The sequence below is a fragment of the Lytechinus pictus genome, chromosome 5 (genome assembly GCF_037042905.1).
Source record: "Lytechinus pictus isolate F3 Inbred chromosome 5, Lp3.0, whole genome shotgun sequence".
Classification (NCBI taxonomy): domain Eukaryota; kingdom Metazoa; phylum Echinodermata; class Echinoidea; order Temnopleuroida; family Toxopneustidae; genus Lytechinus; species Lytechinus pictus.
Window position 1 is genome coordinate 15,975,394 of NC_087249.1, and position 20,785 is coordinate 15,996,178.

The window sequence follows — 20,785 nt, forward strand, 5'->3', positions numbered from 1 at the left end:
TTGTCATACTTTTCAATCACTGTTCATGAATATTTGATAGAAATAAAGTCTTAATGACAAATGGTAAGCCTGGTGGATAAAGGCGTTATCTTTTCCTCAAGGCGAAGGATTACAAGCACGATCACCGCCCTTACACAACACCTACATGTTCTGTCATACCTAAAGGGGTCGGACACGATATTTCTTGATATAATGTCGATGAAGACGGTAACCCCGGTAATGATAGTGGCGGCGACGTTAGTGCTGGCAGAAATGACGGCTTCTTCAAGCATTTCTCTGGCGCTCTATAAAATCAAGCTCATATGCACAAAAAACAACAAAACAAAACTAACAACAAACACAGCAAAATAATGTTTTTTGTATACACGATGTGATTTTCTGGACTCGAGTTTGTATGTTACAGTTAAATAAACTATTTACTGTAGAAAAAAAGCTGCCATCTGAAAAGAATGTGCAATTTGTAAAAAAAATATATGCTTCACTTTGCACACGAACCCAAGCAGGTGAATTTTGTTTTAAAAAAATAAAAAAATAAAAAAATATAGGAGTGTTGTTACCTGTAGTGGCAGGGTTGGTAAGAATCCTGCACGTTTGGCTTTTTAATGGCATTAACCTTGTATTCGTGTAGCTAAAGTTTATCTCAATTGTTATTCCATGTTCATGTTTTCTATGCCTATTATGGTCGATGGTATTCATTGTAAATATAATACTCTTATATCCCTAAAGGGGGTCTAAATAGTTAATAGAATCTAATCATATCTTATCTTATATTATCATCTAGGGTAATGATAATGAAATTACGGAATGAAAGATGTTACTATAATAACGAATTTAATTACGACAATCGTGATCTTGACAATAACAACAACGGAATATCATAAGCAAAACATAATTTTAGAAAAGAACGTGATAAAGGTTTCTACACGTAACGGAAACATTCTACATTAAGGTAAAATTGTCAAAGCGATTGATTAAAAATCATATTAAAATATTTTATGTGATAACTGCACCATCCTTCCTATTAACAAGCTGTAAATTAATGCTCGCATTCGCCATTTCGAGTAATCGAATTCACCAATTTCACAAGTAAAACAAGTAGTGAGTAAAATGAAGTTTACAATTCCTAATACGCTGCTACAGGGTCTTACCGGCCCCTGTAGACAAGGGTGGTTTTTAATACATAAACACATGTTCATCAGTTCACAAAACCTTAGTAGACCAGGGAGTGTTTCGTCGTATGCCATTTAATATGTCCGACTCAACAGAAATGTTCCATTTTTTGTTTCAAAAGAGAAAAAAAAGTCCTGCGAAGATCTTTGAGGGAGTTTAATGTACTGCCGTTGAGGTTTCTTTATATCTTCAGGAGACCTCTTGACACATCTGTTACAAAACTGTGATAATTTCTAAGAGAAATGTTGTTTCACTCGGGTTCCATCTTAAACATGAATTTTCACACTTTGTGTGGGGGTCTTCTTTTCACAATTAACGGAAAAGGAAAAATAATATTTTCAATGTGGACGTTGAAAGATTCATGGGACGACATGCCATTTAATACCCGAAAGTAAAGTGACAGCAGCAGCAGCAGCTCCTTGCCCTTCATTAGAACCGATTCGCCTCTCTGCGTTTTACGAGCATAACCCCTTAAATTGAAAAAGGAAACCTGATGAAAGCATCGATCACTTAACCCTAAATTTCGCATAAACGCTGTGGCTTTTTGTGACAAACAAACCACCACCCGAGTCCCGTAATTGCCAGTATGGGGTATCCCCATGTAGCCCATAATCGTTACTAATTGATAATTTTGCTAAAATCTACGTTGCAACTGGAAACCGGGTGGTCTGTAGAGAAAGGATCTTGCACACATTATCTTTATCGCTCAATTACTACATTTTAGCGAAATTATTGCTGAATTAAAGCGAGGGCTCCATTTCTGTAGTTCTACCCAAGGTTATACCAGCACGTCGACTATACAGACAACGTTTACGTGATCCCACCAGGGGAAGCGCGATTGTAATGTGTGCTTTATTGTCTGATTGAAATTTGGGAAATTTTAGTTTCCGTTAGTGATGATCGGATAGTTTTCTTTTTTTTTACAAAAACATCCATGTTTTATTAGTTTTTGAGGAGCTATAGCCAGTCATGGAAATTAATGATAACGACCCCCCGCATTCCTCGAAAAAAAAAAATATATATATATATATCCGGCAGACTTATCCCCTTCCCCTTCTTTGTATTCGTAGTTTGCTATCCTTCTGCGGCCAAATATACACCCTCGCTGACAAGTGTTGTCCCAGACGAAAAAAGAAACTTAAGACTATAATAAGTCAAGAGGGTAAACATATTGTAATGTTACACCCCTTTGACGTCTTTCAAACATAATTATGACGTAACATGGGACCCGCTTGTCTTCTGGAAGTGTTACTTTGAAATACGAGCAAGATGCACATTTCTTGGTACTCCCCTGTTTATGACCGTTCGCATATACGTACGCTTTGTATTATCATTGTAAATCATATTTTTCTCGCTTTTGAGATCCGAGTTCACCTGGACCTACAGTCGTTACTAAACATTCACTCCAAGGACATTCACAGACATAAGAAAAACACGAAGACCTGCTTTGAAAAGAGTATATATCGGGAAGGTTATTGCCGCCCTTGGTCCCGTAAAGGAGAAAAGCTACATTTTCGCCGATAAACTCAATTTTTTGATAAAAAAGCTAGGTTTTTCTCTCGAAAAACTCAATTTCTCTCCGATAAATTCATTTTATCACTCGAAAACCCAGTTTATTAAGAGAAACTCAGTTTATCTTTTAAACATAGTCTTTCACTCGAAGCATAGTTTTTCAATCGATAAAATTAGTTTTTCGTTTTATAAAAGGGTTTTCCGATAAACTTAATTTTTTAAAGCTATAAACTAAGTTTTTTAATATACTTTTTTTCAATTAAAAAACAGAGTTTCGCGAAAAACTATGAAACTTAGACTAAAAAACTGATCTTTCCAAGTCATAAACTGAGGGTTTTTTTCTAATTTGAAAAACTTAGTTCATCGAATTGAAAAATTAAGTTTTACAATCGACTTTTTTTTGAAAAAACAGAGTTTTGCAAAAAACTATGGTTTTCGACTAAAAAAAATCCAGAGTTTTTCAAGTGATAAACTGAAATTAACGCGGCGATAAACTAAGTTTTTCGAATTCGATAAACTGTATTGTGTTTTCGAATTTGAAAAACTTGGTTTATCGAATTTGATAAACTTAGTTGTGTTTATTTCGATAATCAGAGTTATTTCATTATGTTGGTTGTGCAGTCAGGGATCAGCAGGGGGAGGGGTATGATTATTTAAAGAAAGGGGATCATTGTCATTGAGTCCAAGGGTGCTGTTTGCAGGGGTGGAAGAAGGTGTTCTTGTGCCCCCTACAAATAAAGTTTTGGGTGGTAAAACGTGTTTTGGGGAGGGGTGTAAAGTTGCTTAAAAAAGGATGGATCCTTGTCATTTGGGCCAAAGGCGCTGGAAGCGTAGAGTAGAGGCGGAAGTTGCCCCCCCCCCCTTAACCCCTCCCAACAATAAACCCTTGGGGTTGCAACATTCGTTTTTGCCCCCTTCCCTATGCTTTATGCGATGTTTTTGTTGTTGTTGTCCTGGGGCCTAGAGGGGGCAAGATGCATACAGATCTTAGAGGAAATTCGAAAGTGAGGGAACGAAGTGACCGAGTTTGTCATTTTTTTAAGGAGGGGGGGGGGCAAGTGCCACTCCTGCCCCCACTTCTAGCGCCCTTTTACCCCAAGGTAATGATCCCTCCTTTTAGATCGCTTTATCTTCAACCAAAAACTAGTTTTGACAGACCCCAAAATGTTATTGATTTTATTTGTTAAAACCCTTACCCACACCCATTCCCCCCCCCCCCCGTTGATCTGTGACTGCACAGCCGAATAAATGAGAGTGAATAAATTTAGATTTTTTTAATCGAAAAACTTAGTTTTTCGAATTTGAAAAGCTGAGTTTTTTGCTTGATAAACAGAGTATGAATCAAGTTTTCAAGTGTAAACTCAGTCTATCACACAATAAACTATGTTTTTCACATTTCCATTTGAAAAAAAAAGATTATCACATTAAAAACCTAGTTTATCGCCGATAAACTGATTTTTTTTTTTTTGAGCGATAAACTAGGTTTTCATGAAAACTCCGTTTTTCGGTAATAAACTGAGTTTTTCTCGATTTCTCAATCTTGTTCGTTTAAGTTTTTCGTTCAAAGAGCTAAGTTTATCGGCAATAATCTGAGTTTATTGTCTTTATGGGACAATTGGCGCGCCATAAAAGGTGGTGTAACAGTTTCTGGCGAGGTTTAATGTTGTGCTTTTATTTGGTGTTATTGACTCTATTGCAAGCATCCGTAGGGGTATTATTATATGGGTTAAGTTATACCTGAATTTAAGATTGAGTCAAAGACAACAAATTCTTATTCACGAATGACATGATATGCAAATATTCACTTATACCTCTAAAAACTACCATTTCTTATTATATATAAGATACAATAGAGTAATGAGTAGATACACCGAGATGGTACGTTGTTAGTTGGTTGTGAAATCAGAAATTCATACGTACAAGTTTTCATTACGGCTGCCACTGATCTCTTTTTTTCTTTAATCCTTCTTTTTCATCGAAAAATTACTTGGCCAATTTCCAATCAAAATTTATATTTTGGTTTGATGTCATAATCGATTCTGCTTCATTTTTGTGTTGTCATCTCTCATCCTTCCCTTAATGTGCTTCAGCACTTATCTTATTCTTTTACATTCGAAGTCCTCTCCATGACCCGACCCGACTCCTTCCACCCTATGCACAAGGATGCCGGATGGTCTCTCGCCTTGAATCGTATTTCTTTTTCACATGATCCGAAATATGGCAAGTAATAATTCAAATTGGAGGATTTGTATCATAAACCTAAATGGCAAAGGATTAGAGAGCCGAAAAAGGGATATTGGATTCAAAACAGGCGAAATAATATAAAACGGTTTTCGAGATTGAAGTCCCCGCTCTGAAAATTAAAATGAATTAATGAATATTTGTTCTGAAATGTATTCCAGAAAATACTAATGGATATTGCAAACAGATATGAGTTTCCTAGCAATCGAATAAAACAGTTATACGAATAATTATTACGAAAATAGATTATCTACTTTATATCCCCTAGGGCAATGCTAATCTTTTTAATAATCGAAAAGCAAAGTTTAGGATTTAAGCTTTCTTTAAATGCAAATATTTCACTTTTTCGTACATAAACTTTGATGCGTACTTATACCATAAGGAAAGAAAATGCCCGTAATTATACTTTTCATGGTAATATGAATAAAAAACATTGACAAACAAATTAACAAAGCATTACAAGTGAAAATATCATCTTCGAGAAGCAATATCGTTCACTTATGGTGACGGAAATGTAACCCCAACCAAATAAACCCCTCAAAAAAGTTTGGAAATCTGAGTTTGGCCATTAATTTCTCCAAACTCCCAATTTTACATAATAAATATTTGATATCATTAAAAAGATCATTTAATTTTCTTTAAAATGATACCACGCTTGTTATGATCGTGCCATAACGAAAAGAGCAGGATTAAAAAATGTTGGATGAGGTATGCATTGAAAAGCTGCAAAACGGGCAGAAATAGTCATGAAGGGTCAATGCAGAACAAGATTCTTTTGTCTCTGTCAATAGAAATGAAAATCCATTCAAATCAAGCCCCTGCTTATTCATTTTTATGTTTTGTTGTGGTTTATGCAGTGATGGTTCTGTGAGATAACATGGCTTGAGTCGTGGTTTGAAATACCCATGCATGTTTGTTTCTTTCTTCTGTGTTTGCTTGTGCAGAGGTGTGTTTGATTGCATGATAATGTTGATGTTAAAGTGCATGAAAACAATTAAAAGAAACAGCTGAGAAACTCACTCATCACCACGGAAAAAAGAACAGTGACTTTCAATATTGTGTCATTTTTTCAACTTTTGAATTTTGACCTTGCCCCACATTTCAAAGCACTGTACCTCCATGTGAACCATAATCATATCATGTAGGTTATAATTTTAAAGATAATTAAATGATCTATTCATTGATATTACTTACGCATTAATATTTACTAAAACTGAGGAGGGGTTATCGATCAAAGTCAGATTTCCAAACTTTTTTGAGGAGTTTAGTTTGCTCGAATGAAATAGAAGAAACTGAAGAGAGACTTTCATGCAAAAATTAGGAAAATTCGGGAAGAATATCCAAGACTAACCGAGCTTCTGATAAATATATATATACGTGATATATATATATATATATATATATACACATATATATATATATATATATACATATATATATATATATATATACATATATAAATGTGTAAAGTTATACATGTACAACAGCTTTGGCAACTCTTTTATTTAAATATTGTAAAGAAATGGATGAAGAGAACTATGGTAGGCGTAGCTTAAATCAAGGTTCCCCAGAGCTATCTACCCTTTGGAAAAATTGGTGATGCCGAAAAAATGTCTCTGCCGGGAATCGAACCCGGGCCCCCAGCTTTGAACGCCGGTGCCTTAACCACTAGACCACAGAGACGGGTTAGTGGCTAGGGCGACCCCGATCCGATTGACCGTCAGATAGACAGATTTTCGACACTATACCAATTATAATTTCCTTTGTCGGGTGAAGGTGGGTTTCGAACAATGACAAGCCGCCATGCTTCAGCTGGATCAAAGCTATTGCTTTGATACAGTACACGTAAGGGAGAACGTATACAAATGTGTAAAGTTATACATGTACAACAGCTTTGGCAACTCTTTTATTTAAATATTGTAAAGAAATGGATGAAGAGAACAATGGTAGGCGTAGCTTAAATCAAGGTTCCCCAGAGCTATCTACCCTTTGGAAAAATTGGTGATGCCGAAAAAATGTCTCTGCCGGGAATCGAACCCGGGCCCCCAGCTTTGAACGCCGGTGCCTTAACCACTAGACCACAGAGACGGGTTAGTGGCTAGGGCGACCCCGATCCGATTGACCGTCAGATAGACAGATTTTCGACACTATACCAATTATAATTTCCTTTGTCGGGTGAAGGTGGGTTTCGAACAGTGACAAGCCGCCATGCTTCAGCTGGATCAAAGCTATACATTTTATGTATACATATATAAATATATATATATATATATACATATATATATATATATATACATATATATATATATATATATATACATATATATATATATATATATATACATATATATATATATAATGAGATGAGGCGAGGCCAACTCAACAGATGACGCAGGACACCATTATTTGCTTTAGCTTTCGTCTTTTAATTGAGACTTCGTCAGAAGCGTCTGAAAAATATTAGGAGATACAACATCCAAGTTTGTTTTGCACATCAATGAATTATCACCAAGTTGAATATATTCCATAATGACAAATTAATGAATGAACAGATAAATAAATTGATGAATAATTAATAATTAATTCAATTAAAATAATAATGATATAAATGAAAAAGACATACCTGTAATTACAGACTATTGTGATTTGCAAAAATTGATTATGTTTAATATTCACAACTCAACAGCGATTGGTAGAAGTAAACTTATCATCACACTATACATATATATATATATATATATATATACAAAGTCAAATGATCTGCTAGGAGATTATAAGTATACATGTATATAAGTATACATGTATGTAAATATACATGTATATATATGCTTTATTCCGACAAAAATCATTTGATGTCCACAAATTTTCGACGATCACATACCGTTTTTTATGAAAATCAATGATTTTATGTATACATACATGTATATAAAATGGTACTGTGGTATAATGTCCACAAAATGATTGTAGTTTAGAATTTATAATGATTAAGAATGTAATGACAACGTCAACAAAGTAATATAATTCATAATTTAACAATAATAATGCTAGTAATTATAAAAGTAATAAGTCAACTGGCCGAATTTGTGACTAACTTCTCAGCGGTAGATTTAGAACACCTATTAACATTGTTATGAACAGATACTAATCGATTTTCTGTTAGAAATGCGTACGTGAGATCGCATTCGATGGCGCAATACACCCACATGGCTATGTTTAGATACGTCAAAAATAGAAGGAAATTTCTCTAATGCAGGAGCGTATTTTCAATAAATTCATCACCTGTTTGTAATTCTTGTTTTCGTTTGATTTATTCAGTGTAGGTAATTACCAAAAAAATGTTTGAGAATGACGCGATTATCATCAAAATGTCACCTTTGTAAGGTGTTTTTCCCCCAATGCTCGCGATGGCATCTTAAAGGGGCAGCCAACCCAAATAGAAACTTGTTTTTAGAGGAAAGATACAAATCTGACAAGTTGATAGGTGACAGTTTGAACAATATCGGACAAACAAAAGAAAGTTATGAATTTCTAAAAGTTGTAAACAATGAAAATCACTATACCCATGGAGACTTCATATTGGCGGCGTATGTGATGTCATAGTAATGCAAGGTAAGGACTGCTCGTCCATATACTCCAATACATAAAATGTATTTTCTTCTTCAAAAGTCTTTCTCAGAATCATATTTTTTCTTTCATGAGGGCATGAAACAATATATTACCTGGGTTATATTTAGATTACTGCCCCAGGGTAATAGGTACTCAAGAGAAAACCACAAATCCCTGATAGTTAAGAACATGGCCTATGGGAAAATTGTCATTACCCCTTGTCATAATTTACTTACCTTACCCAGTTACCGATTTGAAATCTACATTGTCTTAGGATCTCAATTTAAACCACCCATAACTTTCATATTGCTTGTCCGATTTCTTTCAAATTTTCACCATTCTGTTTAATTAATTTTTATCTTTCCAAAAACACGGGGATTAACATGATGGCCACCACTTTTGTAATAAACATTCATCTAATCTTAGTAAACTATTTCCATGGGGCGACTAGAGGAAGTGAATAAATGAGTACACGATGATATTTAATAAATGGATCATTATTAAACTAGAGACTTAAGGCAAAGACGATTGTAATTAGTATCTTAACTCTCCCAAGATGTTTTGCAGTTTTTTTTTATCATAATGATAAAAATGCTATTTTCTGACAATTGGCAATACAATAAAGACCCTCACTTGCCTTATACATTATTCTATCTTCACGGATCGGTTTTTTTTTATCTTTCTCCTCTCACACTGTTTTGAAAGGGAAGGTCTCCCTGACAAAATGGAGATCCTCCTATTGGCAATGTGACAAATATGTGTGATGTCACATGTGAACAACTTTCCCTGTGAGGGACTATAAAATACCCCTAAAATTTCCTTTTTTGTTCTTTCTTAGAGGGATACAAACTCTTTATCCATTATGTATTCTTCAAAAATCCATATTACATGCCCTCTTATAGAATGAATACATGATCTACTGACATATGTGATTAAAGAGGCAGTTTAAGTGAAATATATAGAAAAGTAATGGGAAAGTTGTTCACAAGTGACATCACACATCTTTGTCGCAATGCCAACTGGAGGATCTACATTATGATAATGATCTAAACTTCATATGCTCATAACTTTCTTGTTATTTATTCAATTTTTCTCAAACTTTGGTTGATCCGCTTCTTTGATTTTTTTCTGTTTAAGGGAGCTTGTCAAAAGTCCATGCACCGTTCTATACCGTCTTTACTGCATCCGGGTTTTCGCTTCGGCTTTCCTGCCCAACGTTCCCTTCTCTTCAAAGGAACGGCCGCCATCAAAGGCCCATTGATGCCACCGTTCTTTTGTTCGTCTTTCCTGCAAGTCTTAATTTCTGTCGAAATATCGAAGAATCTATTCTAAATAGCTCCCTCTACGACCAAAACAAATGCGTGCCTTCATATTGACTGTCGGATCGGAGAGTTCGGGTCACTGTTCTGAACTGTGGTTCGCATCTATCATGTCTGTAATGGAAGTTCGGGTGCATTTATAAAGCCACGGTAGCTTAATAAAAAATCACGCACGTTTCATAAATCGTTATGGATCTTTCGAATTTGCTGCAATAACCATGAAAACCTCTTTTTTTGTGCAATTGGAAGAAAGTCAATTCATGATGTTTTAGGTGGGAAAATAAGATTTCGCACATTTTCGTTTCGTATAGGCCCAAGCCATTCGTAGAATTCACGTCAATTTGTAATGTTCATTATAACTCGCATCTGAAACAAATGTCGGGAGCCCCCCCCCCCAAACAAAAACAAACAAAAAAAAAGACAGAAGGAAATAGAATGATAAAATAAATATGACCGGAACAGCTTGACACTATTACGCATAGATATATCAAAGATTTATTAGAAACTGTTGTTAATAGTTTGTTCAATTTTTGGACGGGCAACCATTTCCCCGGGATAATTTCTTTATCTCCTTGTTTTAAAGAAGCGGGACCAAAAGGGAAGGTGAAAAGATGAAGAAGAAAACTAACAAGTCATAGGGAAAGAAAAGGAAGGGGAAACAGAGAGAAATAGGAAAATAATATTGGGATGGAAGAAGAGGAAGGGTCAACAAAAATAGGAAGGAAAACAGTTGAAAGAGAAAAAAAAAAGGAAATTTGAGAGGGGAAGAAATTTAGGATCGAGAATCAACGGGAGAGGGGGGACAAAATAATATTGAAATGGATAGAGACAGAAAATAAGGGGAAAGAAGTAGAGAGAGCTGGTGGACGATGGGGGGAGAAATAAAGGGGGGAAGGGAGAGAGTGAAAGGGGAACAGAGGGAAATTAGACATGGAGTGGCCATGCTGAAACGGTTCTTTATTCATTCAGCTAACAAGAAGAGAATGAAGAAAAATGAAGCCTAAAAGCTCGGAGTTAAATTGGCCGCAAATTTAATCTGATTGCGAACCCCTTCTAGCAATATTTCATGAAAAGATATACAGAGCAAAATAAGTGAATAAAAAAGGAAAATGAGTCAAAGGAAATTTAGAGAAGAAAAAAAAATAACTATACTAAGATTTAAGAAAAACATGAGAAAGAGAAAGGGAAAATCGTGTACCGAAGAAATATAGTTATCGAATTGCTAATGTAGGAACCTAAAGCACTTATACCACATCAGTAATTATCAGGATAGGAAAGATAACAAAAGCAACATGATTATAGGGGTTGAAGCGGGCTCCTATTTGCGGCGACGGAAAAAATGGATTAAAGATTCAAAGATAAAAGGAAGAAGAATTAATGCAAGGAAACATGACAAGGGGAAGGGATAAAGAAATGAGGAGGTAAAAAGATTAATAAGAAATACAAGTGACAAAAATGGAGTGGGAGAATTGCAAACAGGAAACCCTCTTACATCTGCAGATCGCTTCCCTAGCTATGTCATTGCCCATGAGTTCTTGGACCTATGATAATTACCCGTTCCGCCCGATTGGAATGACTGTGGGGGAACCAACCCGTCGATTTAATTTAACATGAATCAGAAGACCATGCCGTAGCCAGTTGCGTAACAGGCGGGGGGGGGGGGGCAGGAGGGGGGGGGGCAAGTTGCCCCCCTCCCCCCTGGCGGATTTCACCGGGAAAATAAAAGAAAAACGGGAAAAAGAAAAAAGGGAGGTAGATAGAAAGGGGAAGGAAAGGAGGAAAAGGAAAGGGAAAGGGAAAAGAAAACGAAGAAAAAAACATTTTTAATGGAAAAGGAAGGAAAGCGGGAAAATGTACGAAAGAAGAATATTTGAACAAATCATTCCGAACTAGGCCGATGTAATGCAAAAGCACGGTGGGAAATAAATAAAAAGATGACAAAATGGTAACAATAGCGGGAAACGAAGGTAAAATTTAATTAATAAAAAGCTTAATTGGAAAACGAAGAAAAAGGACAAGAAAAAAAAAACGACCGGGCTACCGATAATTGAAATTAAAGAGCGGAAAAAAGATGGACTGCATACAACATTTATTAAAATAGCGGCAATCTGCGAGGTTTAAATGACTTTGATATCAAGAAGTTTCGGGGGCTCCGCCCCGGACCCCAACCGCTCAGCACTGTGTATGGAAGGATGGGGCCATGACTCCCAAAAGTTCTATAAATAAGAACAAAAAACGGAGGAAAGAAAAGCAAAGGAAAAGTGGAGGATATGATTTTATTTACTGAATTTACTTCATTTCTCTATTATAAGTATTATCTTCGTTAGCATTTCTATCATTTCCTTATAATTTTATCTTCATAAATCGATGAGGTGGGAGGAGGAGAAGAATTACGAAGGACGAGCAGACGTACATGTAGAATGGGGGAGCAGTAAAAAGGGATGATAATAATAATGATGAGGAAGGATACGAAGAGGAAAATGGAAGATAAAGAAAAAGGAGATGCAAGAAGAACACGAAAAGAGAGAATGAGGACAAGAAGAAAATGAAAAAGAAGAATAACAAAGGAAAAGCAGTAGTATAAGGGCAGGTGGGCAGAAGAACAACAAGAAGAGAGGAGACGTAGAAAAGGGAGGGGAAGGAAAATGAAGGAGCAACAGAAAAGGATGAGGTGGAGAAAAAGAATAATGAAAGACGACAAAGGATATGAAGAAGACAAAAGGAGAAGGAGCAAGAGAATTAGATGAAGGGGGCGAAGGATGGGAAGAATAAGGTGGAAAAGAATAACGACGGAGAAACAGAAGAAATAGAAGAGGGGGGGGGGGGAGAAGAAAAGAGACTAATGGGCAAGAGCAGGAGAAAAGGATGATCAATAATTGAATCAAGAAATTTACGAGTCTTTTCATGTCATTTGAGAGCAATAACCTTCATAACCTCCACTTTGAAAACCGTTCCGCGGCCCCTGTGTTTACATATTAACATTGGGAATATTTTCATCATAACTTTATGAAACCTAATTTGCTTAAGTATTTTCCCATATGTTTATCGCGTGGTGCTCGCATTTCTGTTTAGATATAATCATGTTGTATACATCCCATCTTCAAGTCACATGACTCTAAAATTTCAAACGAAATCTATTAAAGAGGTGGAGTTATAGACTTTCATTATTTTGATACCAAGTAGTCCCATACGAAAAATTGGGATGATTTGGGGAGTACAAATAGAGGACACATCAAAGTATTCCGACAATCACCAATCCCCCACCAGTCGGACCACCTCCTAAATATTCAAGAATAGGGCCATCTCTCCCATGAACAATATAGGGTATTCTCCCTATTAAAATCTTGACAATGGGGTCAGCTGAGTACATCAGCGCGCTGGCCTGGGTCATTTTCAACATCCGGCTTGCGGGGAATTTAAATAAGCATCAAAGGGATCGTTTGATTGTCATGTTGCCACGAGAAAGCTTTTTTTTTTCTTTTTATATATACATGTATGTATATGCAATGTTGTGCGCATCATGCCACGGTCACATTATATTTTTCAACTTGTTTACACTTTCCTAAAGGTTAGGGTATGGTGTTGATAGAGAAGCGCAGAGCCCGGTTTTTTATTATTATTTCTCTTTATAGCAGACACGCTTCGTTGTGGGCTTATTCGCGTTATTACTATTTTTTAAATGCTGAATACCCAAAATATACACAAAAGCGAAGTGAGTTGTGTGCTGCCCTGGCCATGATGTCGACTCAAGACGACAGTTGTTAACACATGACCCCCCCCCCCCAGAAAAAGAAAAAAAAGTAGAACCCTACATGCAGACGATGATGTTTTTTTCTGCATATGCACATGTTTTCTACTCTGTTTTGCGAGTTAAAGATTATTAATAAGGCTAAATTATTTTGATATAAAATCTGATCCGCCCAAGATTGGCATTTTATACCACTCAATGAATTCCCTTTCCTGAAGAGGGATTATTTCAAATTACTCAATCTTTTCCAATTTTTTGACGCTCATAATTTCTTCCTAAATCCATTTTTGTCACCCTACCCCAAAAATTTTCTTTGCCCCCATTAGCCCCAATACTTTTGAAAACACTGGCGGTGCCGTCTTTAATCTAATTGTCAAAATAATGTTTTATCAGCAAGCTTTGCTTATCAGTATATTACATCATCTGATCGAGTTTTTTTTCTCATCTCGATCGTTCTCTGCATGGGTATAGTGTTTAATTCATTGTTCTAATTGTCATGTTAAAACTCTTCGATTAACTTTGATAAATGATACGTAATTTTGTCTTTAGAATTTTGTCGAGTATCAACAAGCATTCTAAATTGTTTACAAAAGTGCAGTGATCATCGGATGTTTTCAGATGTCACGAATCAAGCACCATTTCTCGATGATGTTCTATTTTAGAAATAATCTTTTGAGCACCAAACGAAGTATATGTTGTAATGTTATTCAGACCCAGATCGTGAAGTCTGTCCCGATAGATGGTTTACAAGAAAAAAATACGCAGACATTTTGGTCGGTCGCCAAATCGCTGGGGAAAAAAATGAAAAGGGCTAAATTTTCCAATAAAACACATTTGATTTCATACCTATCACATCACAATCATTTAGGGCCATGCTCATATAATACAGTAATAGGGAATGGAATGGTGACATGAACTTTTCTGACCGGGATTTACCAATATAATTATAAACTTAAAAGCTTTAAACCATAAAGAAGGAATATGAGCGGATACACTGCAGTTTTTTGTAATAAGAATAGATTAAATAGGAGGCCTACAAGAAGCATACATTGTGTGTGAATTTTATATCATCAAAAATTATGTTTCTTGGTATTATTCATTGAATGTGTGACTTTCGTAACTTTCAGTATTTTCATTTATTATAATCATCAAGGCTGCCACATTCACTACCACCGCCACCACCATCATCAGTGTTAATTATCATCACTATCATCAGCAGGATCATTATAGTCAAGTCAGCAGCAAATCATCTATGTCATTATCGTAGTTATTGAAATTAGGATCATTTTGGTAAGGAAATAATAAAAATGAGAGAAAGGTTGTAGCGGGAAGGGGGGTGTGAATTTGTTCTAAAGTAAAATCAATGTGAGTAGAATTAACTTTGTTTTTATCTATATTGCAGTGATGGTAAACATCATTGCAATACTATTTAGGATGCCATGATGTTCAATAATTCAAGCTTAAAAATTCAATACTTCACGGGTGAAGATATGGGGCCGTAAGCTGCACGGAGATAATTATGTAGAATAATATTAAAATTAGATCATTACTCTAAAATAGATGAAATGTAATTATTATATATTTTATTATTTATATTAGTTTGTACACTTAATGGCCTAACGGCAAAAGCAAATAGGGCCATGATATAGTCTTCTCCATCAAGAGAATTGAACATTATTTTCCTTTCAGGATTAATTGCTGGGCATTATACTCATCGAACTGTTCTAAGTCATTGCCCAGGCCTATGATCATGAAAAAGCAAGATCACTGACCCGTATAGTAGAGAATCATTGACAATGGCATGCTCAGCGCGTTCGCCACAGAGAACAATGGGAGAGACGCGCACAGACTTTAGTTCCCCATATCCGCTGTCGTGATTATAGTCGTAATTTCAATAGATTAACTTACTTCAAAAGACCGTTGGCCGGTCCGATGGGGAATCTTTTGTACTATAGTGTATTAAAGTGCGTATATACAGTAACTACCGTCCCGACTTCTTTTGTGCTATTTAAAAGATTTCTTTCACCACCATCGAGTAGCAATTAGCACGTAAAATCGCATAAAATACCTGACAAAACGGGTCTAATGTTCATGATTACCAGCATCACCATAATCATTACTATTACCTTTCATATATTTATAATTATAGAAAATATAAAATTGACATTGGAGAACGATTGGAAATAGATAATGAATGATGATGATAATGATAATAACAGTGATGATGATAATGATAATAATAACAATGAAGTGATATTAACGGACATGATAATACGAATAATAATACAAGTGAAAATGTTGATGATCAAATTATAACAAATGAAGATGATTGGTATATTTTGCGGTATAATGAACCATGTATAACATGAGACACATTTTTCCTTTATCATGTTTGTTATAAAAGGATTTTTATATCATGATCCTGAAATACATAGATTATATTTCAGTTTTCAAACAAAATAAAGAAGAGGGAGAATGGATGGCCTTTATCTAATTATGGAAAAGTTTTTGCTGGTTGCCAAGTCCGATGCAGTATCAATCATGATTGCATACCGAGGTCGATGCGATTTTTATATCAACGTCATCATCCCCCAGAGTTTATCAAGTTTAATTTGAGTTTGTGTGCATTTTCGCAAAAATTGAAATTTGTCATGTTTGTAATACGAGATTATTCTAATTTTAGAGTGCTGTATCATCCGAACTGCATGCCATCCCGGCTATATACGTACGTTTTGAATTCATCGCCTAATTCAATTTCTGGATGCATGATACCATGCACTGCAGTTAAAGCGGAATGTCTCGGTCATATGTCAAAACTTAAGGTAATAATATTCAAACATATCAGCTCTTTTTTTAACTGTGATCCATATCCACTCACAATTTTCATACAAATCTCGAATTTTCCGCTTCCGCTTCGCATCAGTTGCTTATTTGTATAACTATATTTTTCATGATTACAAAAATTGCTTAGAATTTTCATTCTTCAGGTAGAAATGTCAAGATTTTCAGCTCACGCTTCGCGCTCACATTATTAACTTGTTGAAATATGTAACGTTTTCACTTACGGATATTACAAGCAGCCGTTAACAGTTCCCTTTTTATCAGAATGATCAAAACTCATTTTATTCATCTCGTTTAGGATGACAAACATTGCCAGAATGCCACTTTAGGACAAAATACATGAAATAATAATTTAAGAAATATCTCGCGCCTCGCGCTCGCACTATTTAAAAAAGGCTTATGAGACTATGTTAGATTTATTTTGATTTATAAGAATAAAGCTTAGAATTGACAATAGGACTACCCCTTCAAACAAAACAAAAAATCAGATTTGAGCGGCTGATCGCGGGTCATGCCTTTTGTGGATAAAAAATTCCGCCCGCCCCCCCCCCCCCCTTCATCGCTGTGATGCCAACACTGAACAGTTAAATGTTCTTACTCGCGATGAACATGAACAAAGGTTATTTTGCCGAAAGCATGAATCCAGTTAATGCTTATTTAACCACATGTCTATCAGGGTTTTTGTATGAAAAAAGATGAAAAAAAGATCGGGCTCAGTGTGATTTAAAAAAAAAATCTTACCCGCGCCTGAACATTAACCCTTAAAGGACTGGGCTATTTGAGATGTATTTAGGACTGGGGGGATGATGCCCCCCCCCTTCTCATATCGGCCGCTGTTCACACGATCGCGCCGAAATTTGGTACGCACATTCCTTGCCATATAAACTACAAGATAGTATTAAAAAATTCTGAAAATAATTATTTTTTATTTATTATGAATAAGATATGCAAATTTATTCATGAAAAGCATTATTTGCATATTTTACACCCAATTTCACTTCAAAGTTTCTTCTTTTTTTCTGATCTCATATTTGTAACCTTATTTATATTAAACCCTAAATTAATCAAGCAGACCAATTAGAACGACAAATATTCACCCTTTTATAATTATATTTCATCTCCCATAGACTTTGTACACAAATTATGAAAATGAGCCATTTTCGGCATGACATTGTCTCGTAAAAAGTCAAGTGACGTCGCGATGCTTATACCCGTATGTCACAAATTCGGTCTCAAAAGTTGCGCGAGACTTCAAAAAAAGGTCATAAAATTTTGCGGGGCTATCTGTTTGCGTTTCAGAAATATCGTGCGAAGTGTCGAAGGGGGGCATCATGCTCCCCCAGTCCTTTTAGGGTTAAGTTTTAGACGGTCAACACGGTCTATTCTTGAAACTAAAACAACATGTTCATGCTATTAAGCTCAATTAATCTATCAAAACAATCTAAATCTAGTTGAACTTGTTACTACTGAAGCCTGAAAGCAGGAAGTATAAACATTTGTAGAAGCGTAGCTTTTGGAAAATATAACAATTAAACGTACACGCCACTGAACTATTATCGGCCTTTGCATGGATCCTCGCATTGTCAACATAGAGGGCGCTCATGCAAAAACAACAAATCGGATAGTTGCTTGAGAGGATTCATCGAGGTGTCACTGTAAAAGATAAAAGAGCCGCGTCCGTTTTCGCTGCAAAAGGGCACGCTGGCGTCTTGAATGGCAAGAGCACTGACCCGTAGGAAAGAAAAATGGACAATGGCACGCTCAGCGGGTTCGCCGTAGATTATAAAGGTAAAGACGCACGCACACTTTTGACAACACGCCTAACACAGGCTATCTTGGTTCAAAGGTTTCATTTTCCTTTACATGAAACATACTTTTCATTACACATACTTTTCCTTTTAAAATTACATGAAATGTAATTTTCTCAGAAAATTGACAATGGTTTATTTTGTGTCTTTAGTCTCTCAATAGACAAATATTCTAACACCCCTCCTAAAAGGGAAAAAAAATGTCATAACGAACCATTGAAAAGTGGAAATACATGCATTTCGTATTACATAGCACATACGGCAGGTGCTCGTTCATGACGTCATAAATCAAAAACAAATATTTAGAAAAAATAAAGAAAGAAAAATCTAATAACTTTTTTTTTATCTCTGCTATATACTCCTTAAACCTATTTATCTGCTATTATAATAACAAACTATTCGACAGGGTGACCTTCCCCTTAAAAAAAACACATTTCATACTTTTCTCATCACTAAAATTGTTATTTTCTGGCAATTGATAATTCGTAACCTGACTTGCCATATATTGTCCCATGAATACGAATCGTTGATTTTTGGGTCAATGACCTTCCTTGGTTGATGCTGCGTTTTGTTCTTAATCATTTTGATGTGGCTGTGATTTCGATATGAATTTTTACTGAAGTATATGTATATATACATAATATTATATAAATAATGTACAAATAAATCTATTGTACAATATACTGGATCATATGTACGACAAATATCAAATTATTCCGAGTGCACTTTACCGAGGCCGAAGGTCGAAGTGAAAAACACCTGCATGAGGGATAATTTTGTATTTGGAGTTCATATGCATGTAGTCCAGTAATATTGTATGATGTAATGAATGGTCACTATTTATCACAGAAAATTGTACAACGCCTACTTAGCGTGTTGTACGCGAGCAAATGGGAGGTTGAATGTCACACGTACCATCCATTTGCCCATTTTCACACGTACCATCCAAATTGTACCGTCCATAATGTAAAGTTGCACAAGTCAGGAAAGGTGACGTCACTATAAACCTTAATATTTAACGCATTGCATGCGCTTAGTAAATTCAGACGCGTAGATCTGACTTGCTAATGCGCATTGCCATTAATCGATATTCTCCCAATTCATTTTACACGGATTTTACCCTCCAAAAATTGAAAGTTATATGGTATATATGTACAATGTGACTTTTTGAATGGAGGTCACGTGGTGCCAATCTAGCCAATCACAGCTCGTAATTTACTACCACTTTTTACTATATATGTATATATATATATATATATATATATATATATATATATTGTAAAGAAATGGATGAAGAGAACAATGGTAGGCGTAGCTTAAATCAAGGTTCCCCAGAGCTATCTACCCTTTGGTATATATATATATATATATATATATATATGACGATATTACGTTCCGCGTGTTGTATCCCTGAGGAAGACGTATGTTTAACGTCGAAAATTTGGAATTCAAAATAAACTGTTGGAACTAAGTACAATGCATTACCACTTTGCCTCATATATATATATATATATATATACATATTCTTGACATGTTAATGAAAACGTACATGATGAACGGATCTCACATGCACCATAAAGTTAATACAAAAACGCATTTCTTTACGTGTCAGACACGTACAGTTTATGTAATGTGTAATTCATTACGTACATGGGACAATATGGCGATTAAGGGTACACTCTTAAAAAATTTGTGCAAAATACTGTCCACACAACAATTGGTTAACACTTTATCCAATTCTGGGTAGTTTTAAACCAACAATTTGTGTTTTGGGTGAAACCTACAAAGTATTGGTTGAAAACTACCCAGAGTTAGATAATTTTTTAACCAATCGTTGATTGGACAGCATGTTGCCCAAAATTTTAAGAGTGCATAATATGTAATACATTTGTATTTGAGGGTATGTACGTGTTGGTGTGTTTGTGTGTATACATAGATGAAACACAAATTCCCCTCACCATCTGATGAAAAAAATGTAAACTGTTGTCTTAAGCCAACTACGCTGTGTCATAGGTAATAAGCCTGTTACATTCGCATTCGTGTTTCTATTGGGCTGATGACGAAAGTGATGATTTCTATGATATACGAAAGAAGTGAGCCTCAGAGGGATCTTATATCGATATCTGGCACGTGATTAACCATCCATATAATTCATTAGACATAAGAATAAGCCCCAAGCTTCTTTCTCCAGGTCACCCACTCACCTGCATACAAGGAGCACTAGGTCATTAGCAAGGGGAAGTATAAGTCATTTGGAGAGAGAAAACAAGAAATGTATTTTTATCATGTGTTAGAAGATTCCGTTTTTCTCTCCCTCTATAAAAAATATTGCAATGAAAAATTATTAACGGTATTTGGACACAAATAAACTAATCTCAACCTGAATCACAAACAGATCTGGAACGACCAAACAAAATGAAGAATAGTTTGATATCACTCAGAATGCGATTTTCTGTTATTGGTTGCGTAGCTCTAGGGTGAGTCGGAAACCAACGTTTAACTCACTTAACTTGTATTCATAGAGTTCAAAGTGATGTTAC